At 42.4% G+C, this 23753-nt stretch overlaps 44 non-coding genes across 44 annotated transcripts; all 44 read left to right on the forward strand.

Moving 5' to 3' along the window:
- Window positions 1-395: 395 nt before the first annotated feature.
- LOC140031322 (5S ribosomal RNA) lies at window positions 396-514 on the forward strand. The gene has a single exon (XR_011835243.1). It is a non-coding gene; the product is annotated as a 5S ribosomal RNA (ribosomal RNA).
- A 415-nt stretch (window positions 515-929) lies between these two features.
- On the forward strand, window positions 930-1048 carry LOC140032082 (5S ribosomal RNA). Its single transcript, XR_011836008.1, has one exon. It is a non-coding gene; the product is annotated as a 5S ribosomal RNA (ribosomal RNA).
- A 414-nt stretch (window positions 1049-1462) lies between these two features.
- On the forward strand, window positions 1463-1581 carry LOC140030617 (5S ribosomal RNA). Its single transcript, XR_011834532.1, has one exon. It is a non-coding gene; the product is annotated as a 5S ribosomal RNA (ribosomal RNA).
- A 411-nt stretch (window positions 1582-1992) lies between these two features.
- LOC140030937 (5S ribosomal RNA) lies at window positions 1993-2111 on the forward strand. Its single transcript, XR_011834856.1, has one exon. It is a non-coding gene; the product is annotated as a 5S ribosomal RNA (ribosomal RNA).
- A 411-nt stretch (window positions 2112-2522) lies between these two features.
- LOC140030982 (5S ribosomal RNA) lies at window positions 2523-2641 on the forward strand. Its single transcript, XR_011834902.1, has one exon. It is a non-coding gene; the product is annotated as a 5S ribosomal RNA (ribosomal RNA).
- Window positions 2642-3055: 414 nt separating this feature from the next.
- Window positions 3056-3174, forward strand: LOC140031573 (5S ribosomal RNA). The gene has a single exon (XR_011835494.1). It is a non-coding gene; the product is annotated as a 5S ribosomal RNA (ribosomal RNA).
- A 411-nt stretch (window positions 3175-3585) lies between these two features.
- Window positions 3586-3704, forward strand: LOC140030984 (5S ribosomal RNA). Its single transcript, XR_011834904.1, has one exon. It is a non-coding gene; the product is annotated as a 5S ribosomal RNA (ribosomal RNA).
- Window positions 3705-4118: 414 nt separating this feature from the next.
- Window positions 4119-4237, forward strand: LOC140031456 (5S ribosomal RNA). Its single transcript, XR_011835378.1, has one exon. It is a non-coding gene; the product is annotated as a 5S ribosomal RNA (ribosomal RNA).
- Window positions 4238-4648: 411 nt separating this feature from the next.
- LOC140031454 (5S ribosomal RNA) lies at window positions 4649-4767 on the forward strand. The gene has a single exon (XR_011835376.1). It is a non-coding gene; the product is annotated as a 5S ribosomal RNA (ribosomal RNA).
- Window positions 4768-5182: 415 nt separating this feature from the next.
- LOC140029946 (5S ribosomal RNA) lies at window positions 5183-5301 on the forward strand. Its single transcript, XR_011833861.1, has one exon. It is a non-coding gene; the product is annotated as a 5S ribosomal RNA (ribosomal RNA).
- A 411-nt stretch (window positions 5302-5712) lies between these two features.
- Window positions 5713-5831, forward strand: LOC140031699 (5S ribosomal RNA). The gene has a single exon (XR_011835622.1). It is a non-coding gene; the product is annotated as a 5S ribosomal RNA (ribosomal RNA).
- A 415-nt stretch (window positions 5832-6246) lies between these two features.
- Window positions 6247-6365, forward strand: LOC140029947 (5S ribosomal RNA). The gene has a single exon (XR_011833862.1). It is a non-coding gene; the product is annotated as a 5S ribosomal RNA (ribosomal RNA).
- A 411-nt stretch (window positions 6366-6776) lies between these two features.
- On the forward strand, window positions 6777-6895 carry LOC140031635 (5S ribosomal RNA). The gene has a single exon (XR_011835557.1). It is a non-coding gene; the product is annotated as a 5S ribosomal RNA (ribosomal RNA).
- A 416-nt stretch (window positions 6896-7311) lies between these two features.
- On the forward strand, window positions 7312-7430 carry LOC140031703 (5S ribosomal RNA). The gene has a single exon (XR_011835626.1). It is a non-coding gene; the product is annotated as a 5S ribosomal RNA (ribosomal RNA).
- Window positions 7431-7843: 413 nt separating this feature from the next.
- On the forward strand, window positions 7844-7962 carry LOC140031501 (5S ribosomal RNA). Its single transcript, XR_011835423.1, has one exon. It is a non-coding gene; the product is annotated as a 5S ribosomal RNA (ribosomal RNA).
- A 414-nt stretch (window positions 7963-8376) lies between these two features.
- On the forward strand, window positions 8377-8495 carry LOC140031653 (5S ribosomal RNA). The gene has a single exon (XR_011835576.1). It is a non-coding gene; the product is annotated as a 5S ribosomal RNA (ribosomal RNA).
- A 415-nt stretch (window positions 8496-8910) lies between these two features.
- On the forward strand, window positions 8911-9029 carry LOC140032083 (5S ribosomal RNA). Its single transcript, XR_011836009.1, has one exon. It is a non-coding gene; the product is annotated as a 5S ribosomal RNA (ribosomal RNA).
- Window positions 9030-9443: 414 nt separating this feature from the next.
- LOC140030618 (5S ribosomal RNA) lies at window positions 9444-9562 on the forward strand. Its single transcript, XR_011834533.1, has one exon. It is a non-coding gene; the product is annotated as a 5S ribosomal RNA (ribosomal RNA).
- Window positions 9563-9973: 411 nt separating this feature from the next.
- Window positions 9974-10092, forward strand: LOC140030938 (5S ribosomal RNA). The gene has a single exon (XR_011834857.1). It is a non-coding gene; the product is annotated as a 5S ribosomal RNA (ribosomal RNA).
- Window positions 10093-10503: 411 nt separating this feature from the next.
- LOC140030985 (5S ribosomal RNA) lies at window positions 10504-10622 on the forward strand. The gene has a single exon (XR_011834905.1). It is a non-coding gene; the product is annotated as a 5S ribosomal RNA (ribosomal RNA).
- Window positions 10623-11036: 414 nt separating this feature from the next.
- LOC140031574 (5S ribosomal RNA) lies at window positions 11037-11155 on the forward strand. The gene has a single exon (XR_011835495.1). It is a non-coding gene; the product is annotated as a 5S ribosomal RNA (ribosomal RNA).
- A 411-nt stretch (window positions 11156-11566) lies between these two features.
- On the forward strand, window positions 11567-11685 carry LOC140030986 (5S ribosomal RNA). The gene has a single exon (XR_011834906.1). It is a non-coding gene; the product is annotated as a 5S ribosomal RNA (ribosomal RNA).
- Window positions 11686-12099: 414 nt separating this feature from the next.
- On the forward strand, window positions 12100-12218 carry LOC140031457 (5S ribosomal RNA). Its single transcript, XR_011835379.1, has one exon. It is a non-coding gene; the product is annotated as a 5S ribosomal RNA (ribosomal RNA).
- Window positions 12219-12629: 411 nt separating this feature from the next.
- Window positions 12630-12748, forward strand: LOC140031455 (5S ribosomal RNA). Its single transcript, XR_011835377.1, has one exon. It is a non-coding gene; the product is annotated as a 5S ribosomal RNA (ribosomal RNA).
- Window positions 12749-13163: 415 nt separating this feature from the next.
- Window positions 13164-13282, forward strand: LOC140029948 (5S ribosomal RNA). Its single transcript, XR_011833863.1, has one exon. It is a non-coding gene; the product is annotated as a 5S ribosomal RNA (ribosomal RNA).
- A 411-nt stretch (window positions 13283-13693) lies between these two features.
- Window positions 13694-13812, forward strand: LOC140031700 (5S ribosomal RNA). Its single transcript, XR_011835623.1, has one exon. It is a non-coding gene; the product is annotated as a 5S ribosomal RNA (ribosomal RNA).
- Window positions 13813-14227: 415 nt separating this feature from the next.
- LOC140030069 (5S ribosomal RNA) lies at window positions 14228-14346 on the forward strand. Its single transcript, XR_011833983.1, has one exon. It is a non-coding gene; the product is annotated as a 5S ribosomal RNA (ribosomal RNA).
- A 414-nt stretch (window positions 14347-14760) lies between these two features.
- LOC140029826 (5S ribosomal RNA) lies at window positions 14761-14879 on the forward strand. The gene has a single exon (XR_011833741.1). It is a non-coding gene; the product is annotated as a 5S ribosomal RNA (ribosomal RNA).
- Window positions 14880-15291: 412 nt separating this feature from the next.
- Window positions 15292-15410, forward strand: LOC140030688 (5S ribosomal RNA). Its single transcript, XR_011834607.1, has one exon. It is a non-coding gene; the product is annotated as a 5S ribosomal RNA (ribosomal RNA).
- Window positions 15411-15824: 414 nt separating this feature from the next.
- Window positions 15825-15943, forward strand: LOC140029827 (5S ribosomal RNA). The gene has a single exon (XR_011833742.1). It is a non-coding gene; the product is annotated as a 5S ribosomal RNA (ribosomal RNA).
- A 412-nt stretch (window positions 15944-16355) lies between these two features.
- On the forward strand, window positions 16356-16474 carry LOC140030853 (5S ribosomal RNA). Its single transcript, XR_011834772.1, has one exon. It is a non-coding gene; the product is annotated as a 5S ribosomal RNA (ribosomal RNA).
- Window positions 16475-16888: 414 nt separating this feature from the next.
- On the forward strand, window positions 16889-17007 carry LOC140029950 (5S ribosomal RNA). Its single transcript, XR_011833865.1, has one exon. It is a non-coding gene; the product is annotated as a 5S ribosomal RNA (ribosomal RNA).
- A 410-nt stretch (window positions 17008-17417) lies between these two features.
- On the forward strand, window positions 17418-17536 carry LOC140031636 (5S ribosomal RNA). Its single transcript, XR_011835558.1, has one exon. It is a non-coding gene; the product is annotated as a 5S ribosomal RNA (ribosomal RNA).
- Window positions 17537-17950: 414 nt separating this feature from the next.
- On the forward strand, window positions 17951-18069 carry LOC140030987 (5S ribosomal RNA). Its single transcript, XR_011834907.1, has one exon. It is a non-coding gene; the product is annotated as a 5S ribosomal RNA (ribosomal RNA).
- Window positions 18070-18484: 415 nt separating this feature from the next.
- Window positions 18485-18603, forward strand: LOC140030854 (5S ribosomal RNA). The gene has a single exon (XR_011834773.1). It is a non-coding gene; the product is annotated as a 5S ribosomal RNA (ribosomal RNA).
- Window positions 18604-19017: 414 nt separating this feature from the next.
- On the forward strand, window positions 19018-19136 carry LOC140029951 (5S ribosomal RNA). Its single transcript, XR_011833866.1, has one exon. It is a non-coding gene; the product is annotated as a 5S ribosomal RNA (ribosomal RNA).
- A 412-nt stretch (window positions 19137-19548) lies between these two features.
- On the forward strand, window positions 19549-19667 carry LOC140030855 (5S ribosomal RNA). The gene has a single exon (XR_011834774.1). It is a non-coding gene; the product is annotated as a 5S ribosomal RNA (ribosomal RNA).
- Window positions 19668-20081: 414 nt separating this feature from the next.
- Window positions 20082-20200, forward strand: LOC140029952 (5S ribosomal RNA). The gene has a single exon (XR_011833867.1). It is a non-coding gene; the product is annotated as a 5S ribosomal RNA (ribosomal RNA).
- A 410-nt stretch (window positions 20201-20610) lies between these two features.
- Window positions 20611-20729, forward strand: LOC140031637 (5S ribosomal RNA). Its single transcript, XR_011835559.1, has one exon. It is a non-coding gene; the product is annotated as a 5S ribosomal RNA (ribosomal RNA).
- A 414-nt stretch (window positions 20730-21143) lies between these two features.
- Window positions 21144-21262, forward strand: LOC140030988 (5S ribosomal RNA). Its single transcript, XR_011834908.1, has one exon. It is a non-coding gene; the product is annotated as a 5S ribosomal RNA (ribosomal RNA).
- Window positions 21263-21677: 415 nt separating this feature from the next.
- LOC140030856 (5S ribosomal RNA) lies at window positions 21678-21796 on the forward strand. The gene has a single exon (XR_011834775.1). It is a non-coding gene; the product is annotated as a 5S ribosomal RNA (ribosomal RNA).
- Window positions 21797-22211: 415 nt separating this feature from the next.
- On the forward strand, window positions 22212-22330 carry LOC140029953 (5S ribosomal RNA). The gene has a single exon (XR_011833868.1). It is a non-coding gene; the product is annotated as a 5S ribosomal RNA (ribosomal RNA).
- Window positions 22331-22741: 411 nt separating this feature from the next.
- On the forward strand, window positions 22742-22860 carry LOC140031639 (5S ribosomal RNA). The gene has a single exon (XR_011835561.1). It is a non-coding gene; the product is annotated as a 5S ribosomal RNA (ribosomal RNA).
- Window positions 22861-23275: 415 nt separating this feature from the next.
- Window positions 23276-23394, forward strand: LOC140030990 (5S ribosomal RNA). Its single transcript, XR_011834910.1, has one exon. It is a non-coding gene; the product is annotated as a 5S ribosomal RNA (ribosomal RNA).
- Window positions 23395-23753: the final 359 nt, after the last annotated feature.

Genomic DNA, 23753 nt, shown 5'->3' on the forward strand with positions numbered 1-23753 from the left:
TCCAAATTTCCTATTCGTTCTTTATCCTGTAGTAATTTAGCTCCGTCGGAACGATTGCTTTATATTTTGCTTCTTGTCGAAGCATGAAGGCGGGTCTGAAGGCGCGAGACAAATCAGGAATGGTACGGCTCGATCAAAGCCCGGATCGTCGCTCAAATTTGTCGGCGCAAATGTATCACCGCAAGCGTGAAAGATTGATTTCATGATAATTTAGAGTTGCGGGATGAGGGAAAAAAATAAGGTGCAAATCAATAACAAAAAAAATATAAAGTAAATAAATAAAAGGATAAGAGGAAAATGCTTGTATTGACGCTTAAAATGAATTTCGGTCTAGAAAAGCCACACTGCTTTTCAGGACTGGGTAGTTTAAAGGAATAAAGCAAAAGGAAAATGGCGGGTGCGATCATACCAGCATTAATGCACCGGATCCCATCAGAACTCCGAAGTTAAGCGTGCTTAGGCGAGAGTAGTACTAGGATGGGTGACCTCCTGGGAAGTCCTCGTGTTGCACCCCTCTTTTTTTTGTTTCGAAATCCAAATTTCCTATTCGTTCTTTATCCTGTAGTAATTTAGCTCCGTCGGAATGATTGCTTTATATTTTGCTTCTTGTCGAAGCATGAAGGCGGGTCTGAAGGCGCGGGACAAATCAGGAACGGTATTGCTCGATCAAAGCCCGGATCGTCGCTCAAATTTGTCGGCGCAAATGTATCACCGCAAGCGTGAAGGATTGATTTCATGATAATTTAGAGTTGCGGGATTAGGGAAAAAAATAGGTTGCAAATCAATAACAAAAAAAAATATAAAGTAAATAAATAAAAGGATAAGAGGAAAATGCTTGAATTGAAGCTTAAAATGAATTTCGGTCTAGAAAAGCCACACTGTTTCGCAGCACGGGGTGGTTTAAAAGAATAAAGCGAAAGGAACATGGCGGGTGCGATCATACTAGCACTAGTGCACCGGAACCCATCAGAACTCCGAAGTTAAGCGTGCTTGGGCGAGAGTAGTACTAGTATGGGTGACCCCCTGGGAAGTCCTCGTGTTGCACCCCTCTCTTTTTTGTTTCGAAATCCAAATTTCCTATTCGTTCTTTATCCTGTAGTAATTTAGCTCCGTCGGAACGATTGCTTTATATTTTGCTTCTTGTCGAAGCATGAAGCGGGTCTGAAGGCGCGAGACAAATCAGGAACGGTACGGCTCGATCAAAGCCCGGATCGTCGCTCAAATTTGTCGGCGCAAATGTATCACCGCAAGCGTGAAGGATTGATTTCATGATAATTTAGAATTGCGGGATGAGGGAAAAAAATAAGGTGGAAATCAATAACAAAAAGAAATATAAAGTAAATAAATAAAAGGATAAGAGGAAAATGCTTGAATTGACGCTTAAAATTAATTTCGGTCTAGAAAAGCCACACTGCTTCGCAGGACGGGGTATTTTAAAAGAATAAAGCGAAAGGAACATGGCGGGTGCGATCATACCAGCACTAATGCACCGGATCCCATCAGAACTCCGAAGTTAAGCGTGCTTGGGCGAGAGTAGTACTAGGATGGGTGACCCCTTGGGAAGTCCTCGTGTTGCACTCTCATTTTTGTTTCGAAATCCAAATTTCCTATTCGTTCTTTATCCTGTAGTAATTTAGCTCCGTCGGAACGATTGCTTTATATTTTGCTTCTTGTCGAAGCATGAAGGGGGGTCTGAAGGCGCGAGACAAATCAGGAACGGTATTGCTCGATCAAAGCCCGGATCGTCGCTCAAATTTGTGGGCGCAAATATATCACCGCAAGCGTGAAGGATTGATTTCATGATAATTTAGAGTTGCGGAATGAGGGAAAAAAATAAGGTGCATATCAATAACAAAAAAAATGTAAAGTAAATAAATAAAAGGATAAGAGGAAAATGCTTGAATTGACGCTTAAAATTAATTTCGGTCTAGAAAAGCCACACTGCTTCGCAGGACGGGGTATTTTAAAAGAATAAAGCGAAAGGAACATGGCGGGTGCGATCATACCAGCACTAATGCACCGGATCCCATCAGAACTCCGAAGTTAAGCGTGCTTGGGCGAGAGTAGTACTAGGATGGGTGACCCCCTGGGAAGTCTTCGTGTTGCACTCTCATTTTTGTTTCGAAATCCAAATTTCCTATTCGTTCTTTATCCTGTAGTAATTTAGCTCCGTCGGAATGATTGCTTTATATTTTGCTTCTTGTCGAAGCATGAAGGGGGGCCTGAAGGCGCGAGACAAATCAGGAACGGTACGGTTCGATCAAAGCCCGGATCGTCGCTCAAATTTGTGGGCGCAAATGTATCACCGCAAGCATGAAGGATTGATTTCGTGATAATTTAGAGTTGCGGGATGAGGGAAAAAAATAAGGTGCATATCAATAACAAAAAAAATATAAAGTAAATAAATAAAAGGATAAGAGGAAAATGCATGAATCGAAGCTTAAAATGAATTTCGGTCTGGAAAAGCCACACTGTTTCGCAGCACGAGGTGGTTTAAAAGAATAAAGCGAAAGGAACATGGCGGGTGCGATCATACCAGCACTAATGCACCGGATCCCATCAGAACTCCGAAGTTAAGCGTGTTTGGGCGAGAATAGTACTAGGATGGGTGACCCCCTGGGAAGTCCTCGTGTTGCACCCCTCTCTTTTTTGTTTCGAAATCCAAATTTCCTATTCGTTCTTTATCCTGTAGTAATTTAGCTCCGTCGGAACGATTGCTTTATATTTTGCTTCTTGTCGAAGCATGAAGCGGGTCTGAAGGCGCGAGACAAATCAGGAACGGTACGGCTCGATCAAAGCCCGGGTCGTCGCTCAAATTTGTCGGCGCAAATGTATCACCGCAAGCGTGAAGGATTGATTTCATGATAATTTAGAGTTGCGGGATGAGGGAAAAAAATAAGGTGCAAATCAATAACAAAAAAAATATAAAGTAAATAAATAAAAGGATAAGAGGAAAAATGCTTGTATTGACGCTTAAAAAGAATTTCGGTCTAGAAAAGCCACACTGCTTTTCAGGACTGGGTAGTTTAAAGGAATAAAGCGAAAGGAAAATGGCGGGTGCGATCATACCAGCATTAATGCACCGGATCCCATCAGAACTCCGAAGTTAAGCGTGCTTAGGCGAGAGTAGTACTAGGATGGGTGACCCCCTGGGAAGTCCTCGTGTTGCACTCTCATTTTTGTTTCGAAATCCAAATTTCCTATTCGTTCTTTATCCTGTAGTAATTTAGCTCCGTCGGAACGATTGCTTTATATTTTGCTTCTTGTCGAAGCATGAAGGCGGGTCTGAAGGCGCGAGACAAATCAGGAACGGTACGGTTCGATCAAAGCCCGGATCGTCGCTCAAATTTGTGGGCGCAAATGTATCACCGCAAGCGTGAAGGATTGATTTCATGATAATTTAGAGTTGCGGGATGAGGGAAAAAAATAAGGTGCATATTAATAACAAAAAAAATATAAAGTAAATAAATAAAAGGATAAGAGGAAAATGCTTGAATCGAAGCTTAAAATGAATTTCGGTCTAGAAAAGCCACACTGTTTCGCAGCACGGGGTGGTTTAAAAGAATAAAGCGAAAGGAACATGGCGGGTGCGATCATACCAGCACTAATGCACCGGATCCCATCAGAACTCCGAAGTTAAGCGTGTTTGGGCGAGAATAGTACTAGGATGGGTGACCCCCTGGGAAGTCCTCGTGTTGCACCCCTCTCTTTTTTGTTTCGAAATCCAAATTTCCTATTCGTTCTTTATCCTGTAGTCATTTAGCTCCGTCGGAATGATTGCTTTATATTTTGCTTCTTGTCGAAGCATGAAGGCGGGTCTGAAGGCGCGAGACAAATCAGGAACGGTACGGCTCGATCAAAGCCCGGATCGTCGCTCAAATTTGTGGGCGCAAATGTATCACCGCAAGCGTGAAGGATTGATTTCATGATAATTTAGAGTTGCGGGATGAGGGAAAAAAATAAGGTGCATATCAATAACAAAAAAAATATAAAGTAAATAAATAAAATGATAAGAGGAAAATGCTAGAATTGATGCTTAAAATTAATTTCGGTCTAGAAAAGCCACACTGCTTCGCAGGACGGGGTATTTTAAAAGAATAAAGCGAAAGGAACATTGCGGGTGCGATCATACCAGCACTAATGCACCGGATCCCATCAGAACTCCGAAGTTCAGCGTGCTTGGGCGAGAGTAGTACTAGGATGGGTGACCCCCTGGGAAGTCCTCGTGTTGCACTCTCATTTTTGTTTCGAAATCCAAATTTCCTATTCGTTCTGTATCCTGTAGTAATTTAGCTCCGTCGGAACGATTGCTTTATATTTTGCTTCTTGACGAAGCATGAAGGCGGGTCTGAAGGCGCGAGACAAATCAGGAACGGTACGGCTCGATCAAAGCCCGGATCGTCGCTCAAATTTGTCGGCGCAAATGTATCACCGCAAGCGTGAAGGATTGATTTCATGATAATTTAGAGTTGCGGGATGAGGGAAAAAAATAAGGTGCAAATCAATAACAAAAAAAATATAAAGTAAATAAATAAAAGGATAAGAGGAAAATGCTTGTATTGACGTTTAAAATGAATTTCGGTCTAGAAAAGCCACACTGCTTTTCAGGACTGGGTAGTTTAAAGGAATAAAGCGGAAGGAAAATGGCGGGTGCGATCATACCAGCATTAATGCACCGGATCCCATCAGAACTCCGAAGTTAAGCGTGCTTAGGCGAGAGTAGTACTAGGATGGGTGACCCCCTGGGAAGTCCTCGTGTTGCACCCCTCTTTTTTTTGTTTCGAAATCCAAATTTCCTATTCGTTCTTTATCCTGTAGTAATTTAGCTCCGTCGGAACGATTGCTTTATATTTTGCTTCTTGTCGAAGCATGAAGGCGGGTCTGAAGGCGCGAGACAAATCAGGAACGGTATTGCTCGACCAAAGCCCGGATCGTCGCTCAAATTTGTCGGCGCAAATGAATCACCGCAAGCGTGAAGAATTGATTTCATGATAATTTAGAGTTGCGGGACGAGGGAAAAAAATAGGGTGCAAATCAATAACAAAAAGAAATATAAAGTAAATAAATAAAAGGATAAGAGGAAAATGCTTGAATTGACGCTTAAAATTAATTTCGATCTAGAAAAGCCACACTGTTTCGCAGCACGGGGTGGTTTAAAAGAATAAAGCGAAAGGAACATGGCGGGTGCGATCATACCAGCACTAATGCACCGGATCCCATCAGAACTCCGAAGTTAAGCGTGCTTGGGCGAGAGTAGTACTAGGATGGGTGACCCCCTGGGAAGTCCTCGTGTTGCACTCTCATTTTTGTTTCGAAATCCAAATTTCCTATTCGTTCTTTATCCTGTAGTAATTTAGCTCCGTCGGAACGATTGCTTTATATTTTGGTTCTTGTCGAAGCATGAAGGCGGGTCTGAAGGCGCGAGACAAATCAGGAACGGTACGGCTCGATCAAAGCCCGGATCGTCGCTCAAATTTGTCGGCGCAAATGTATCACCGCAAGCGTGAAGGATTGATTTCATGATAATTTAGAGTTGCGGGATGAGTGAAAAAAATAAGGTGCAAATCAATAACAAAAAAAATATAAAGTAAATAAATAAAAGGATAAGAGGAAAATGCTTGTATTGACGTTTAAAATGAATTTCGGTCTAGAAAAGCCACACTGCTTTTCAGGACTGGGTAGTTTAAAGGAATAAAGCGAAAGGAAAATGGCGGGTGCGATCATACCAGTATTAATGCACCGGATCCCATCAGAACTCCGAAGTTAAGCGTGCTTAGGCGAGAGTAGTACTAGGATGGGCGACCCCCTGGGAAGTCCTCGTGTTGCACCCCTCTTTTTTTTGTTTCGAAATCCAAATTTCCTATTCGTTCTTTATCCTGTAGTAATTTAGCTCAGTCGGAACGATTGCTTTATATTTTGCTTCTTGTCGAAGCATGAAGGCGGGTCTGAAGGCGCGAGACAAATCAGGAACGGTATTGCTCGATCAAAGCCCGGATCGTCGCTCAAATTTGTCGGCGCAAATGTATCACCGCAAGCGTGATGGATTGATTTCATGATAATTTAGAATTGCGGGATGAGGGAAAAAAATAAGGTGCAAATCAATAACAAAAAGAAATATAAAGTAAATAAATAAAAGGATAAGAGGAAAATGCTTGAATTGACGCTTAAAATTAATTTCGGTCTAGAAAAGCCACACTGCTTCGCAGGACGGGGTATTTTAAAAGAATAAAGCGAAAGGAACATGGCGGGTGCGATCATACCAGCACTAATGCACCGGATCCCATCAGAACTCCGAAGTTAAGCGTGCTTGGGCGAGAGTAGTACTAGGATGGGTGACCCCCTGGGAAGTCCTCGTGTTGCACTCTCATTTTTGTTTCGAAATCCAAATTTCCTATTCGTTCTTTATCCTGTAGTAATTTAGCTCCGTCGGAACGATTGCTTTATATTTTGCTTCTTGTCGAAGCATGAAGGGGGGTCTGAAGGCGCGAGACAAATCAGGAACGGTACGGTTCGATCAAAGCCCGGATCGTCGCTCAAATTTGTGGGCGCAAATGTATCACCGCAAGCATGAAGGATTGATTTCATGATAATTTAGAGTTGCGGGATGAGGGAAAAAAATAAGGTGCAAATCAATAACAAAAAAAATATAAAGTAAATAAATAAAAGGATAAGAGGAAAATGCTTGAATTGACGCTTAAAATGAATTTCGGTCTAGAAAAGCCACACTGCTTCGCAGGACTGGGTAGTTTAAAGGAATAAAGCGAAAGGAAAATGGCGGGTGCGATCATACCAGCATTAATGCACCGGATCCCATCAGAACTCCGAAGTTAAGCGTGCTTAGGCGAGAGTAGTACTAGAATGGGTGACCCCCTGGGAAGTCCTCGTGTTGCACCCCAATTTTTTTTTGTTTCGAAATCCAAATTTCCTATTCGTTCTTTATCCTGTAGTAATTTAGCTCCGTCAGAACGATTGCTTTATATTTTGCTTCTTGTCGAAGCATGAAGGCGGGTCTGAAGGCGCGAGACAAATCAGGAACGGTATTGCTCGATCAAAGCCCGGATCGTCGCTCAAATTTGTCGGCGCAAATGTATCACCGCAAGCGTGAAGGATTGATTTCATGATAATTTAGAGTTGCGGGATGAGGGAAAAAAATAGTGTGCAAATCAATAACAAAAAAAAATATAAAGTAAATAAATAAAAGGATAAGAGGAAAATGCTTGAATTGAAGCTTAAAATGAATTTCGGTCTAGAAAAGCCACACTGTTTCGCAGCACGGGGTGGTTTAAAAGAATAAAGCGAAAGGAACATGGCGGGTGCGATCATACCAGCACTAGTGCACCGGATCCCATCAGAACTCCGAAGTTAAGCATGCTTGGGCGAGAGTAGTACTAGGATGGGTGACCCCCTGGGAAGTCCTCGTCTTGCACCCCTCTCTTTTTTGTTTCGAAATCCAAATTTCCTATTCGTTCTTTATCCTGTAGTAATTTAGCTCCGTCGGAACGATTGCTTTATATTTTGCTTCTTGTCGAAGCATGAAGCGGGTCTGAAGGCGCGAGACAAATCAAGAACGGTACGGCTCGATCAAAGCCCGGATCGTCGCTCAAATTTGTCGGCGCAAATGTATCACCGCAAGCGTGAAGGATTGATTTCATGATAATTTAGAGTTGCGGAATGAGGGAAAAAAATAAGGTGCATATCAATAACAAAAAAAATGTAAAGTAAATAAATAAAAGGATAAGAGGAAAATGCTTGAATCGAAGCTTAAAATGAATTTCGGTCTAGAAAAGCCACACTGTTTCGCAGCACGGGGTGGTTTAAAAAAATAAAGCGAAAGGAACATGGCTGGTGCGATCATACCAGCACTAATGCACCGGATCCCATCAGAACTCCGAAGTTAAGCGTGTTTGGGCGAGAATAGTACTAGGATGGGTGACCCCCTGGGAAGTCCTCGTGTTGCACCCCTCTCTTTTTTGTTTCGAAATCCAAATTTCCTATTCGTTCTTTATCCTGTAGTAATTTAGCTCCGTCGGAACGATTGCTTTATATTTTGCTTCTTGTCGAAGCATGAAGGCGGGTCTGAAGGCGCGAGACAAATCAGGAATGGTACGGCTCGATCAAAGCCCGGATCGTCGCTCAAATTTGTCGGCGCAAATGTATCACCGCAAGCGTGAAAGATTGATTTCATGATAATTTAGAGTTGCGGGATGAGGGAAAAAAATAAGGTGCAAATCAATAACAAAAAAAATATAAAGTAAATAAATAAAAGGATAAGAGGAAAATGCTTGTATTGACGCTTAAAATGAATTTCGGTCTAGAAAAGCCACACTGCTTTTCAGGACTGGGTAGTTTAAAGGAATAAAGCAAAAGGAAAATGGCGAGTGCGATCATACCAGCATTAATGCACCGGATCCCATCAGAACTCCGAAGTTAAGCGTGCTTAGGCGAGAGTAGTACTAGGATGGGTGACCTCCTGGGAAGTCCTCGTGTTGCACCCCTCTTTTTTTTGTTTCGAAATCCAAATTTCCTATTCGTTCTTTATCCTGTAGTAATTTAGCTCCGTCGGAATGATTGCTTTATATTTTGCTTCTTGTCGAAGCATGAAGGCGGGTCTGAAGGCGCGGGACAAATCAGGAACGGTATTGCTCGATCAAAGCCCGGATCGTCGCTCAAATTTGTCGGCGCAAATGTATCACCGCAAGCGTGAAGGATTGATTTCATGATAATTTAGAGTTGCGGGATTAGGGAAAAAAATAGGTTGCAAATCAATAACAAAAAAAAATATAAAGTAAATAAATAAAAGGATAAGAGGAAAATGCTTGAATTGAAGCTTAAAATGAATTTCGGTCTAGAAAAGCCACACTGTTTCGCAGCACGGGGTGGTTTAAAAGAATAAAGCGAAAGGAACATGGCGGGTGCGATCATACTAGCACTAGTGCACCGGAACCCATCAGAACTCCGAAGTTAAGCGTGCTTGGGCGAGAGTAGTACTAGTATGGGTGACCCCCTGGGAAGTCCTCGTGTTGCACCCCTCTCTTTTTTGTTTCGAAATCCAAATTTCCTATTCGTTCTTTATCCTGTAGTAATTTAGCTCCGTCGGAACGATTGCTTTATATTTTGCTTCTTGTCGAAGCATGAAGCGGGTCTGAAGGCGCGAAACAAATCAGGAACGGTACGGCTCGATCAAAGCCCGGATCGTCGCTCAAATTTGTCGGCGCAAATGTATCACCGCAAGCGTGAAGGATTGATTTCATGATAATTTAGAATTGCGGGATGAGGGAAAAAAATAAGGTGCAAATCAATAACAAAAAGAAATATAAAGTAAATAAATAAAAGGATAAGAGGAAAATGCTTGAATTGACGCTTAAAATTAATTTCGGTCTAGAAAAGCCACACTGCTTCGCAGGACGGGGTATTTTAAAAGAATAAAGCGAAAGGAACATGGCGGGTGCGATCATACCAGCACTAATGCACCGGATCCCATCAGAACTCCGAAGTTAAGCGTGCTTGGGCGAGAGTAGTACTAGGATGGGTGACCCCTTGGGAAGTCCTCGTGTTGCACTCTCATTTTTGTTTCGAAATCCAAATTTCTTATTCGTTCTTTATCCTGTAGTAATTTAGCTCCGTCGGAACGATTGCTTTATATTTTGCTTCTTGTCGAAGCATGAAGGGGGGTCTGAAGGCGCGAGACAAATCAGGAACGGTACGGTTCGATCAAAGCCCGGATCGTCGCTCAAATTTGTGGGCGCAAATATATCACCGCAAGCGTGAAGGATTGATTTCATGATAATTTAGAGTTGCGGAATGAGGGAAAAAAATAAGGTGCATATCAATAACAAAAAAAATGTAAAGTAAATAAATAAAAGGATAAGAGGAAAATGCTTGAATTGACGCTTAAAATTAATTTCGGTCTAGAAAAGCCACACTGCTTCGCAGGACGGGGTATTTTAAAAGAATAAAGCGAAAGGAACATGGCGGGTGCGATCATACCAGCACTAATGCACCGGATCCCATCAGAACTCCGAAGTTAAGCGTGCTTGGGCGAGAGTAGTACTAGGATGGGTGACCCCCTGGGAAGTCTTCGTGTTGCACTCTCATTTTTGTTTCGAAATCCAAATTTCCTATTCGTTCTTTATCCTGTAGTAATTTAGCTCCGTCGGAATGATTGCTTTATATTTTGCTTCTTGTCGAAGCATGAAGGGGGGCCTGAAGGCGCGAGACAAATCAGGAACGGTACGGTTCGATCAAAGCCCGGATCGTCGCTCAAATTTGTGGGCGCAAATGTATCACCGCAAGCATGAAGGATTGATTTCGTGATAATTTAGAGTTGCGGGATGAGGGAAAAAAATAAGGTGCATATCAATAACAAAAAAAATATAAAGTAAATAAATAAAAGGATAAGAGGAAAATGCATGAATCGAAGCTTAAAATGAATTTCGGTCTGGAAAAGCCACACTGTTTCGCAGCACGGGGTGGTTTAAAAGAATAAAGCGAAAGGAACATGGCGGGTGCGATCATACCAGCACTAATGCACCGGATCCCATCAGAACTCCGAAGTTAAGCGTGTTTGGGCGAGAATAGTACTAGGATGGGTGACCCCCTGGGAAGTCCTCGTGTTGCACCCCTCTCTTTTTTGTTTCGAAATCCAAATTTCCTATTCGTTCTTTATCCTGTAGTAATTTAGCTCCGTCGGAACGATTGCTTTATATTTTGCTTCTTGTCGAAGCATGAAGCGGGTCTGAAGGCGCGAGACAAATCAGGAACGGTACGGCTCGATCAAAGCCCGGGTCGTCGCTCAAATTTGTCGGCGCAAATGTATCACCGCAAGCGTGAAGGATTGATTTCATGATAATTTAGAGTTGCGGGATGAGGGAAAAAAATAAGGTGCAAATCAATAACAAAAAAAATATAAAGTAAATAAATAAAAGGATAAGAGGAAAAATGCTTGTATTGACGCTTAAAAAGAATTTCGGTCTAGAAAAGCCACACTGCTTTTCAGGACTGGGTAGTTTAAAGGAATAAAGCGAAAGGAAAATGGCGGGTGCGATCATACCAGCATTAATGCACCGGATCCCATCAGAACTCCGAAGTTAAGCGTGCTTAGGCGAGAGTAGTACTAGGATGGGTGACCCCCTGGGAAGTCCTCGTGTTGCACTCTCATTTTTGTTTCGAAATCCAAATTTCCTATTCGTTCTTTATCCTGTAGTAATTTAGCTCCGTCAGAACGATTGCTTTATATTTTGCTTCTTGTCGAAGCATGAAGGCGGGTCTGAAGGCGCGAGACAAATCAGGAACGGTACGGTTCGATCAAAGCCCGGATCGTCGCTCAAATTTGTGGGCGCAAATGTATCACCGCAAGCGTGAAGGATTGATTTCATGATAATTTAGAGTTGCGGGATGAGGGAAAAAAATAAGGTGCATATTAATAACAAAAAAAATATAAAGTAAATAAATAAAAGGATAAGAGGAAAATGCTTGAATCGAAGCTTAAAATGAATTTCGGTCTAGAAAAGCCACACTGTTTCGCAGCACGGGGTGGTTTAAAAGAATAAAGCGAAAGGAACATGGCGGGTGCGATCATACCAGCACTAATGCACCGGATCCCATCAGAACTCCGAAGTTAAGCGTGTTTGGGCGAGAATAGTACTAGGATGGGTGACCCCCTGGGAAGTCCTCGTGTTGCACCCCTCTCTTTTTTGTTTCGAAATCCAAATTTCCTATTCGTTCTTTATCCTGTAGTCATTTAGCTCCGTCGGAATGATTGCTTTATATTTTGCTTCTTGTCGAAGCATGAAGGCGGGTCTGAAGGCGCGAGACAAATCAGGAACGGTACGGCTCGATCAAAGCCCGGATCGTCGCTCAAATTTGTGGGCGCAAATGTATCACCGCAAGCGTGAAGGATTGATTTCATGATAATTTAGAGTTGCGGGATGAGGGAAAAAAATAAGGTGCATATCAATAACAAAAAAAATATAAAGTAAATAAATAAAATGATAAGAGGAAAATGCTAGAATTGATGCTTAAAATTAATTTCGGTCTAGAAAAGCCACACTGCTTCGCAGGACGGGGTATTTTAAAAGAATAAAGCGAAAGGAACATTGCGGGTGCGATCATACCAGCACTAATGCACCGGATCCCATCAGAACTCCGAAGTTCAGCGTGCTTGGGCGAGAGTAGTACTAGGATGGGTGACCCCCTGGGAAGTCCTCGTGTTGCACTCTCATTTTTGTTTCGAAATCCAAATTTCCTATTCGTTCTGTATCCTGTAGTAATTTAGCTCCGTCGGAACGATTGCTTTATATTTTGCTTCTTGACGAAGCATGAAGGCGGGTCTGAAGGCGCGAGACAAATCTGGAACGGTACGGCTCGATCAAAGCCCGGATCGTCGCTCAAATTTGTCGGCGCAAATGTATCACCGCAAGCGTGAAGGATTGATTTCATGATAATTTAGAGTTGCGGGATGAGGGAAAAAAATAAGGTGCAAATCAATAACAAAAAAAATATAAAGTAAATAAATAAAAGGATAAGAGGAAAATGCTTGTATTGACGTTTAAAATGAATTTCGGTCTAGAAAAGCCACACTGCTTTTCAGGACTGGGTAGTTTAAAGGAATAAAGCGGAAGGAAAATGGCGGGTGCGATCATACCAGCATTAATGCACCGGATCCCATCAGAACTCCGAAGTTAAGCGTGCTTAGGCGAGAGTAGTACTAGGATGGGTGACCCCCTGGGAAGTCCTCGTGTTGCACCCCTCTTTTTTTTGTTTCGAAATCCAAATTTCCTATTCGTTCTTTATCCTGTAGTAATTTAGCTCCGTCGGAACGATTGCTTTATATTTTGCTTCTTGTCGAAGCATGAAGGCGGGTCTGAAGGCGCGAGACAAATCAGGAACGGTATTGCTCGACCAAAGCCCGGATCGTCGCTCAAATTTGTCGGCGCAAATGAATCACCGCAAGCGTGAAGAATTGATTTCATGATAATTTAGAGTTGCGGGACGAGGGAAAAAAATAGGGTGCAAATCAATAACAAAAAGAAATATAAAGTAAATAAATAAAAGGATAAGAGGAAAATGCTTGAATGGACGCTTAAAATTAATTTCGGTCTAGAAAAGCCACACTGTTTCGCAGCACGGGGTGGTTTAAAAGAATAAAGCGAAAGGAACATGGCGGGTGCGATCATACCAGCACTAATGCACCGGATCCCATCAGAACTCCGAAGTTAAGCGTGCTTGGGCGAGAGTAGTACTAGGATGGGTGACCCCCTGGGAAGTCCTCGTGTTGCACTCTCATTTTTGTTTCGAAATCCAAATTTCCTATTCGTTCTTTATCCTGTAGTAATTTAGCTCCGTCGGAACGATTGCTTTATATTTTGGTTCTTGTCGAAGCATGAAGGCGGGTCTGAAGGCGCGAGACAAATCAGGAACGGTACGGCTCGATCAAAGCCCGGATCGTCGCTCAAATTTGTCGGCGCAAATGTATCACCGCAAGCGTGAAGGATTGATTTCATGATAATTTAGAGTTGCGGGATGAGTGAAAAAAATAAGGTGCAAATCAATAACAAAAAAAATATAAAGTAAATAAATAAAAGGATAAGAGGAAAATGCTTGTATTGACGTTTAAAATGAATTTCGGTCTAGAAAAGCCACACTGCTTTTCAGGACTGGGTAGTTTAAAGGAATAAAGCGAAAGGAAAATGGCGGGTGCGATCATACCAGTATTAATGCACCGGATCCCATCAGAACTCCGAAGTTAAGCGTGCTTAGGCGAGAGTAGTACTAGGATGGGCGACCCCCTGGGAAGTCCTCGTGTTGCACCCCTCTTTTTTTTGTTTCGAAATCCAAATTTCCTATTCGTTCTTTATCCTGTAGTAATTTAGCTCAGTCGGAACGATTGCTTTATATTTTGCTTCTTGTCGAAGCATGAAGGCGGGTCTGAAGGCGCGAGACAAATCAGGAACGGTATTGCTCGATCAAAGCCCGGATCGTCGCTCAAATTTGTCGGCGCAAATGTATCACCGCAAGCGTGAAGGATTGATTTCATGATAATTTAGAGTTGCGGGATGAGGGAAAAAAATAGGTTGCAAATCAATAACAAAAAAAAATATAAAGTAAATAAATAAAAGGATAAGAGGAAAATGCTTGAATTGAATCTTAAAATGAATTTCGGTCTAGAAAAGCCATACTGTTTCGCAGCACGGGGTGGTTTAAAAGAATAAAGCGAAAGGAACATGGCGGGTGCGATCATACCAGCACTAGTGCACCGGATCCCATCAGAACTCCGAAGTTAAGCGTGCTTGGGCGAGAGTAGTACTAGGATGGGTGACCCCCTGGGAAGTTCTCGTGTTGCACCCCTCTCTTTTTTGTTTCGAAATCCAAATTTCCTATTCGTTCTTTATCCTGTAGTAATTTAGCTCCGTCGGAACGATTGCTTTATATTTTGCTTCTTGTCGAAGCATGAAGCGGGTCTGAAGGCGCGAGACAAATCAGGAACGGTACGGCTCGATCAAAGCCCGGATCGTCGCTCAAATTTGTCGGCGCAAATGTATCACCGCAAGCGTGAAGGATTGATTTCAAGATAATTTAGAGTTGCGGGATGAGGGAAAAAAATAAGGTGCAAATCAATAACAAAAAGAAATATAAAGTAAATAAATAAAAGGATAAGAGGAAAATGCTTGAATTGACGCTTAAAATTAATTTCGGTCTAGAAAAGCCACACTGCTTCGCAGGACGGGGTATTTTAAAAGAATAAAGCGAAAGGAACATGGCGGGTGCGATCATACCAGCACTAATGCACCGGATCCCATCAGAACTCCGAAGTTAAGCGTGCTTGGGCGAGAGTAGTACTAGGATGGGTGACCCCCTGGGAAGTTCTCGTGTTGCACTCTCATTTTTGTTTCGAAATCCAAATTTCCTATTCGTTCTTTATCCTGTAGTAATTTAGCTCCGTCGGAACGATTGCTTTATATTTTTCTTCTTGTCGAAGCATGAAGGGGGGTCTGAAGGCGCGAGACAAATCAGGAACGGTATTGCTCGATCAAAGCCCGGATCGTCGCTCAAATTTGTCGGCGCAAATGTATCACCGCAAGCGTGAAGGATTGATTTCATGATAATTTAGAGTTGCGGGATGAGGGAAAAAAATAGGTTGCAAATCAATAACAAAAAAAAATATAAAGTAAATAAATAAAAGGATAAGAGGAAAATGCTTGAATTGAATCTTAAAATGAATTTCGGTCTAGAAAAGCCATACTGTTTCGCAGCACGGGGTGGTTTAAAAGAATAAAGCGAAAGGAACATGGCGGGTGCGATCATACCAGCACTAGTGCACCGGATCCCATCAGAACTCCGAAGTTAAGCGTGCTTGGGCGAGAGTAGTACTAGGATGGGTGACCCCCTGGGAAGTCCTCGTGTTGCACCCCTCTCTTTTTTGTTTCGAAATCCAAATTTCCTATTCGTTCTTTATCCTGTAGTAATTTAGCTCCGTCGGAACGATTGCTTTATATTTTGCTTCTTGTCGAAGCATGAAGCGGGTCTGAAGGCGCGAGACAAATCAGGAACGGTACGGCTCGATCAAAGCCCGGATCGTCGCTCAAATTTGTCGGCGCAAATGTATCACCGCAAGCGTGAAGGATTGATTTCATGATAATTTAGAGTTGCGGGATGAGGGAAAAAAATAAGGTGCAAATCAATAACAAAAAGAAATATAAAGTAAATAAATAAAAGGATAAGAGGAAAATGCTTGAATTGACGCTTAAAATTAATTTCGGTCTAGAAAAGCCACACTGCTTCGCAGGACGGGGTATTTTAAAAGAATAAAGCGAAAGGAACATGGCGGGTGCGATCATACCAGCACTAATGCACCGGATCCCATCAGAACTCCGAAGTTAAGCGTGCTTGGGCGAGAGTAGTACTAGGATGGGTGACCCCCTGGGAAGTTCTCGTGTTGCACTCTCATTTTTGTTTCGAAATCCAAATTTGCTATTCGTTCTTTATCCTGTAGTAATTTAGCTCCGTCGGAACGATTGCTTTATATTTTGCTTCTTGTCGAAGCATGAAGGGGGGTCTGAAGGCGCGAGACAAATCAGGAACGGTATTGCTCGATCAAAGCCCGGATCGTCGCTCAAATTTGTCGGCGCAAATGTATCACCGCAAGCGTGAAGGATTGATTTCATGATAATTTAGAGTTGCGGGATGAGGGAAAAAAATAGGTTGCAAATCAATAACAAAAAAAAATATAAAGTAAATAAATAAAAGGATAAGAGGAAAATGCTTGAATTGAAGCTTAAAATGAATTTCGGTCTAGAAAAGCCACACTGTTTCGCAGCACGGGGTGGTTTAAAAGAATAAAGCGAAAGGAACATGGCGGGTGTGATCATACCAGCACTAGTGCACCGGATCCCATCAGAACTCCGAAGTTAAGCGTGCTTGGGCGAGAGTAGTACTAGGATGGGTGACCCCCTGGGAAGTCCTCGTGTTGCACCCCTCTCTTTTTTGTTTCGAAATCCAAATTTCCTATTCATTCTTTATCCTGTAGTAATTTAGCTCCGTCGGAACGATTGCTTTATATTTTGCTTCTTGTCGAAGCATGAAGCGGGTCTGAAGGCGCGAGAAAAATCAGGAACGGTACGGCTCGATCAAAGCCCGGATCGTCGCTCATATTTGTCGGCGCAAATGTATCATCGCAAGCGTGAAGGATTGATTTCATGATAATTTAGAATTGCGGGATGAGGGAAAAAAATAAGGTGCAAATCAATAACAAAAAGAAATATAAAGTAAATAAATAAAAGAATAAGAGGAAAATGCTTGAATTGACGCTTAAAATTAATTTCGGTCTAGAAAAGCCACACTGATTCGCAGGACGGGGTATTTTAAAAGAATAAAGCGAAAGGAACATGGCGGGTGCGATCATACCAGCACTAATGCACCGGATCCCATCAGAACTCCGAAGTTAAGCGTGCTTGGGCGAGAGTAGTACTAGGATGGGTGACCCCCTGGGAAGTCCTCGTGTTGCACTCTCATTTTTGTTTCGAAATCCAAATTTCCTATTCGTTCTTTATCCTGTAGTAATTTAGCTCCGTCGGAACGATTGCTTTATATTTTGCTTCTTGTCGAAGCATGAAGCGGGTCTGAAGGCGCGAGACAAATCAGGAACGGTATTGCTCGATCAAAGCCCGGATCGTCGCTCAAATTTGTCGGCGCAAATGTATCACCGCAAGCGTGAAGGATTGATTTCATGATAATTTAGAGTTGCGGGATGAGGGAAAAAAATAAGGTGCAAATCAATAACAAAAAAAATATAAAGTAAATAAATAAAAGGATAAGAGGAAAATGCTTGTATGGACGCTTAAAATGAATTTCGGTCTAGAAAAGCCACACTGCTTTTCAGGACTGGGTAGTTTAAAGGAATAAAGCGGAAGGAAAATGGCGGGTGCGATCATACCAGCATTAATGCACCGGATCCCATCAGAACTCCGAAGTTAAGCGTGCTTAGGCGAGAGTAGTACTAGAATGGGTGACCCCCTGGGAAGTCCTCGTGTTGCACCCCTCTTTTTTTTGTTTCGAAATCCAAATTTCCTATTCGTTCTTTATCCTGTAGTAATTTAGCTCCGTCAGAACGATTGCTTTATATTTTGCTTCTTGTCGAAGCATGAAGGCGGGTCTGAAGGCGCGAGACAAATCAGGAACGGTATTGCTCGATCAAAGCCCGGATCGTCGCTCAAATTTGTCGGCGCAAATGTATCACCGCAAGCGTGAAGGATTGATTTCATGATAATTTTGAGTTGCGGGATGAGGGAAAAAAATAAGGCGCAAATCAATAACAAAAAAAATATAAAGTAAAGAAATAATAGGATAAGAGGAAAATGCTTGAATCGAAGCTTAAAATGAATTTCGGTCTAGAAAAGCCACACTGTTTCGCAGCACGGGGTGGTTTAAAAGAATAAAGCGAAAGGAACATGGCGGGTGCGATCATACCAGCACTAATGCACCGGATCCCATCAGAACTCCGAAGTTAAGCGTGTTTGGGCGAGAATAGTACTAGGATGGGTGACCCCCTGGGAAGTCCTCGTGTTGCACCCCTCTCTTTTTTGTTTCGAAATCCAAATTTCCTATTCGTTCTTTATCCTGTAGTAATTTAGCTCCGTCGGAACGATTGCTTTATATTTTGCTTCTTGTCGAAGCATGAAGGGGGGTCTGAAGGCGCGAGACAAATCAGGAACGGTATTGCTCGATCAAAGCCCGGATCGTCGCTCAAATTTGTCGGCGCAAATGTATCACCGCAAGCGTGAAGGATTGATTTCATGATAATTTAGAGTTGCGGGATGAGGGAAAAAAATAGGTTGCAAATCAATAACAAAAAAAAATATAAAGTAAATAAATAAAAGGATAAGAGGAAAATGCTTGAATTGAAGCTTAAAATGAATTTCGGTCTAGAAAAGCCACACTGTTTCGCAGCACGGGGTGGTTTAAAAGAATAAAGCGAAAGGAACATGGCGGGTGTGATCATACCAGCACTAGTGCACCGGATCCCATCAGAACTCCGAAGTTAAGCGTGCTTGGGCGAGAGTAGTACTAGGATGGGTGACCCCCTGGGAAGTCCTCGTGTTGCACCCCTCTCTTTTTTGTTTCGAAATCCAAATTTCCTATTCATTCTTTATCCTGTAGTAATTTAGCTCCGTCGGAACGATTGCTTTATATTTTGCTTCTTGTCGAAGCATGAAGCGGGTCTGAAGGCGCGAGAAAAATCAGGAACGGTACGGCTCGATCAAAGCCCGGATCGTCGCTCATATTTGTCGGCGCAAATGTATCATCGCAAGCGTGAAGGATTGATTTCATGATAATTTAGAATTGCGGGATGAGGGAAAAAAATAAGGTGCAAATCAATAACAAAAAGAAATATAAAGTAAATAAATAAAAGAATAAGAGGAAAATGCTTGAATTGACGCTTAAAATTAATTTCGGTCTAGAAAAGCCACACTGATTCGCAGGACGGGGTATTTTAAAAGAATAAAGCGAAAGGAACATGGCGGGTGCGATCATACCAGCACTAATGCACCGGATCCCATCAGAACTCCGAAGTTAAGCGTGCTTGGGCGAGAGTAGTACTAGGATGGGTGACCCCCTGGGAAGTCCTCGTGTTGCACTCTCATTTTTGTTTCGAAATCCAAATTTCCTATTCGTTCTTTATCCTGTAGTAATTTAGCTCCGTCGGAACGATTGCTTTATATTTTGCTTCTTGTCGAAGCATGAAGGGGGGTCTGAAGGCGCGAGACAAATCAGGAACGGTATTGCTCGATCAAAGCCCGGATCGTCGCTCAAATTTGTCGGCGCAAATGTATCACCGCAAGCGTGAAGGATTGATTTCATGATAATTTAGAGTTGCGGGATGAGGGAAAAAAATAGGTTGCAAATCAATAACAAAAAAAAATATAAAGTAAATAAATAAAAGGATAAGAGGAAAATGCTTGAATTGAAGCTTAAAATGAATTTCGGTCTAGAAAAGCCACACTGTTTCGCAGCACGGGGTGGTTTAAAAGAATAAAGCGAAAGGAACATGGCGGGTGTGATCATACCAGCACTAGTGCACCGGATCCCATCAGAACTCCGAAGTTAAGCGTGCTTGGGCGAGAGTAGTACTAGGATGGGTGACCCCCTGGGAAGTCCTCGTGTTGCACCCCTCTCTTTTTTGTTTCGAAATCCAAATTTCCTATTCATTCTTTATCCTGTAGTAATTTAGCTCCGTCGGAACGATTGCTTTATATTTTGCTTCTTGTCGAAGCATGAAGCGGGTCTGAAGGCGCGAGAAAAATCAGGAACGGTACGGCTCGATCAAAGCCCGGATCGTCGCTCATATTTGTCGGCGCAAATGTATCATCGCAAGCGTGAAGGATTGATTTCATGATAATTTAGAATTGCGGGATGAGGGAAAAAAATAAGGTGCAAATCAATAACAAAAAGAAATATAAAGTAAATAAATAAAAGAATAAGAGGAAAATGCTTGAATTGACGCTTAAAATTAATTTCGGTCTAGAAAAGCCACACTGATTCGCAGGACGGGGTATTTTAAAAGAATAAAGCGAAAGGAACATGGCGGGTGCGATCATACCAGCACTAATGCACCGGATCCCATCAGAACTCCGAAGTTAAGCGTGCTTGGGCGAGAGTAGTACTAGGATGGGTGACCCCCTGGGAAGTCCTCGTGTTGCACTCTCATTTTTGTTTCGAAATCCAAATTTCCTATTCGTTCTTTATCCTGTAGTAATTTAGCTCCGTCGGAACGATTGCTTTATATTTTGCTTCTTGTCGAAGCATGAAGCGGGTCTGAAGGCGCGAGACAAATCAGGAACGGTATTGCTCGATCAAAGCCCGGATCGTCGCTCAAATTTGTCGGCGCAAATGTATCACCGCAAGCGTGAAGGATTGATTTCATGATAATTTAGAGTTGCGGGATGAGGGAAAAAAATAAGGTGCAAATCAATAACAAAAAAAATATAAAGTAAATAAATAAAAGGATAAGAGGAAAATGCTTGTATTGACGCTTAAAATGAATTTCGGTCTAGAAAAGCCACACTGCTTTTCAGGACTGGGTAGTTTAAAGGAATAAAGCGGAAGGAAAATGGCGGGTGCGATCATACCAGCATTAATGCACCGGATCCCATCAGAACTCCGAAGTTAAGCGTGCTTAGGCGAGAGTAGTACTAGAATGGGTGACCCCCTGGGAAGTCCTCGTGTTGCACCCCTCTTTTTTTTGTTTCGAAATCCAAATTTCCTATTCGTTCTTTATCCTGTAGTAATTTAGCTCCGTCAGAACGATTGCTTTATATTTTGCTTCTTGTCGAAGCATGAAGGCGGGTCTGAAGGCGCGAGACAAATCAGGAACGGTATTGCTCGATCAAAGCCCGGATCGTCGCTCAAATTTGTCGGCGCAAATGTATCACCGCAAGCGTGAAGGATTGATTTCATGATAATTTTGAGTTGCGGGATGAGGGAAAAAAATAAGGTGCAAATCAATAACAAAAAAAATATAAAGTAAATAAATAATAGGATAAGAGGAAAATGCTTGAATCGAAGCTTAAAATGAATTTCGGTCTAGAAAAGCCACACTGTTTCGCAGCACGGGGTGGTTTAAAAGAATAAAGCGAAAGGAACATGGCGGGTGCGATCATACCAGCACTAATGCACCGGATCCCATCAGAACTCCGAAGTTAAGCGTGTTTGGGCGAGAATAGTACTAGGATGGGTGACCCCCTGGGAAGTCCTCGTGTTGCACCCCTCTCTTTTTTGTTTCGAAATCCAAATTTCCTATTCGTTCTTTATCCTGTAGTAATTTAGCTCCGTCGGAACGATTGCTTTATATTTTGCTTCTTGTCGAAGCATGAAGGGGGGTCTGAAGGCGCGAGACAAATCAGGAACGGTATTGCTCGATCAAAGCCCGGATCGTCGCTCAAATTTGTCGGCGCAAATGTATCACCGCAAGCGTGAAGGATTGATTTCATGATAATTTAGAGTTGCGGGATGAGGGAAAAAAATAGGTTGCAAATCAATAACAAAAAAAAATATAAAGTAAATAAATAAAAGGATAAGAGGAAAATGCTTGAATTGAAGCTTAAAATGAATTTCGGTCTAGAAAAGCCACACTGTTTCGCAGCACGGGGTGGTTTAAAAGAATAAAGCGAAAGGAACATGGCGGGTGTGATCATACCAGCACTAGTGCACCGGATCCCATCAGAACTCCGAAGTTAAGCGTGCTTGGGCGAGAGTAGTACTAGGATGGGTGACCCCCTGGGAAGTCCTCGTGTTGCACCCCTCTCTTTTTTGTTTCGAAATCCAAATTTCCTATTCGTTCTTTATCCTGTAGTAATTTAGCTCCGTCGGAACGATTGCTTTATATTTTGCTTCTTGTCGAAGCATGAAGGCGGGTCTGAAGGCGCGAGACAAATCCGGAACGGTATTGCTCGACCAAAGCCCGGATCGTCGCTCAAATTTGTCGGCGCAAATGAATCACCGCAAGCGTGAAGAATTGATTTCATGATAATTTAGAGTTGCGGGACGAGGGAAAAAAATAGGGTGCAAATCAATAACAAAAAGAAATATAAAGTAAATAAATAAAAGGATAAGAGGAAAATGCTTGAATTGACGCTTAAAATTAATTTCGGTCTAGAAAAGCCACACTGTTTCGCAGCACGGGGTGGTTTAAAAGAATAAAGCGAAAGGAACATGGCGGGTGCGATCATACCAGCACTAATGCACCGGATCCCATCAGAACTCCGAAGTTAAGCGTGCTTGGGCGAGAGTAGTACTAGGATGGGTGACCCCCTGGGAAGTCCTCGTGTTGCACTCTCATTTTTGTTTCGAAATCCAAATTTCCTATTCGTTCTTTATCCTGTAGTAATTTAGCTCCGTCGGAACGATTGCTTTATATTTTGCTTCTTGTCGAAGCATGAAGGGGGGTCTGAAGGCGCGAGACAAATCAGGAACGGTACGGTTCGATCAAAGCCCGGATCGTCGCTCAAATTTGTGGGCGCAAATGTATCACCGCAAGCATGAAGGATTGATTTCATGATAATTTAGAGTTGCGGGATGAGGGAAAAAAATAAGGTGCAAATCAATAACAAAAAAAATATAAAGTAAATAAATAAAAGGATAAGAGGAAAATGCTTGAATTGACGCTTAAAATGAATTTCGGTCTAGAAAAGCCACACTGCTTCGCAGGATTGGGTAGTTTAAAGGAATAAAGCGAAAGGAAAATGGCGGGTGCGATCATACCAGCATTAATGCACCGGATCCCATCAGAACTCCGAAGTTAAGCGTGCTTAGGCGAGAGTAGTACTAGAATGGGTGACCCCCTGGGAAGTCCTCGTGTTGCACCCCAATTTTTTTTTGTTTCGAAATCCAAATTTCCTATTCGTTCTTTATCCTGTAGTAATTTAGCTCCGTCAGAACGATTGCTTTATATTTTGCTTCTTGTCGAAGCATGAAGGCGGGTCTGAAGGCGCGAGACAAATCAGGAACGGTATTGCTCGATCAAAGCCCGGATCGTCGCTCAAATTTGTCGGCGCAAATGTATCACCGCAAGCGTGAAGGATTGATTTCATGATAATTTTGAGTTGCGGGATGAGGGAAAAAAATAAGGTGCAAATCAATAACAAAAAAAATATAAAGTAAATAAATAATAGGATAAGAGGAAAATGCTTGAATCGAAGCTTAAAATGAATTTCGGTCTAGAAAAGCCACACTGTTTTGCAGCACGGGGTGGTTTAAAAGAATAAAGCGAAAGGAACATGGCGGGTGCGATCATACCAGCACTAATGCACCGGATCCCATCAGAACTCCGAAGTTAAGCGTGTTTGGGCGAGAATAGTACTAGGATGGGTGACCCCCTGGGAAGTCCTCGTGTTGCACCCCTCTCTTTTTTGTTTCGAAATCCAAATTTCCTATTCGTTCTTTATCCTGTAGTAATTTAGCTCCGTCGGAACGATTGCTTTATATTTTGCTTCTTGTCGAAGCAAGAATGCGGGTCTGAAGGCGCGAGACAAATCAGGAACGGTACGGCTCGATCAAAGCCCGGATCGTCGCTCAAATTTGTCGGCGCAAATGTATCACCGCAAGCGTGAAGGATTGATTTCATGATAATTTAGAGTTGCGGGATGAGGGAAAAAAATAAGGTGCAAATCAATAACAAAAAAAATATAAAGTAAATAAATAAAAGGATAAGAGGAAAATGCTTGAATTGACGCTTAAAATGAATTTCGGTCTAGAAAAGC

This window comes from Coffea arabica, chromosome 11e, assembly GCF_036785885.1.
Source record: "Coffea arabica cultivar ET-39 chromosome 11e, Coffea Arabica ET-39 HiFi, whole genome shotgun sequence".
Taxonomy (NCBI): domain Eukaryota; kingdom Viridiplantae; phylum Streptophyta; class Magnoliopsida; order Gentianales; family Rubiaceae; genus Coffea; species Coffea arabica.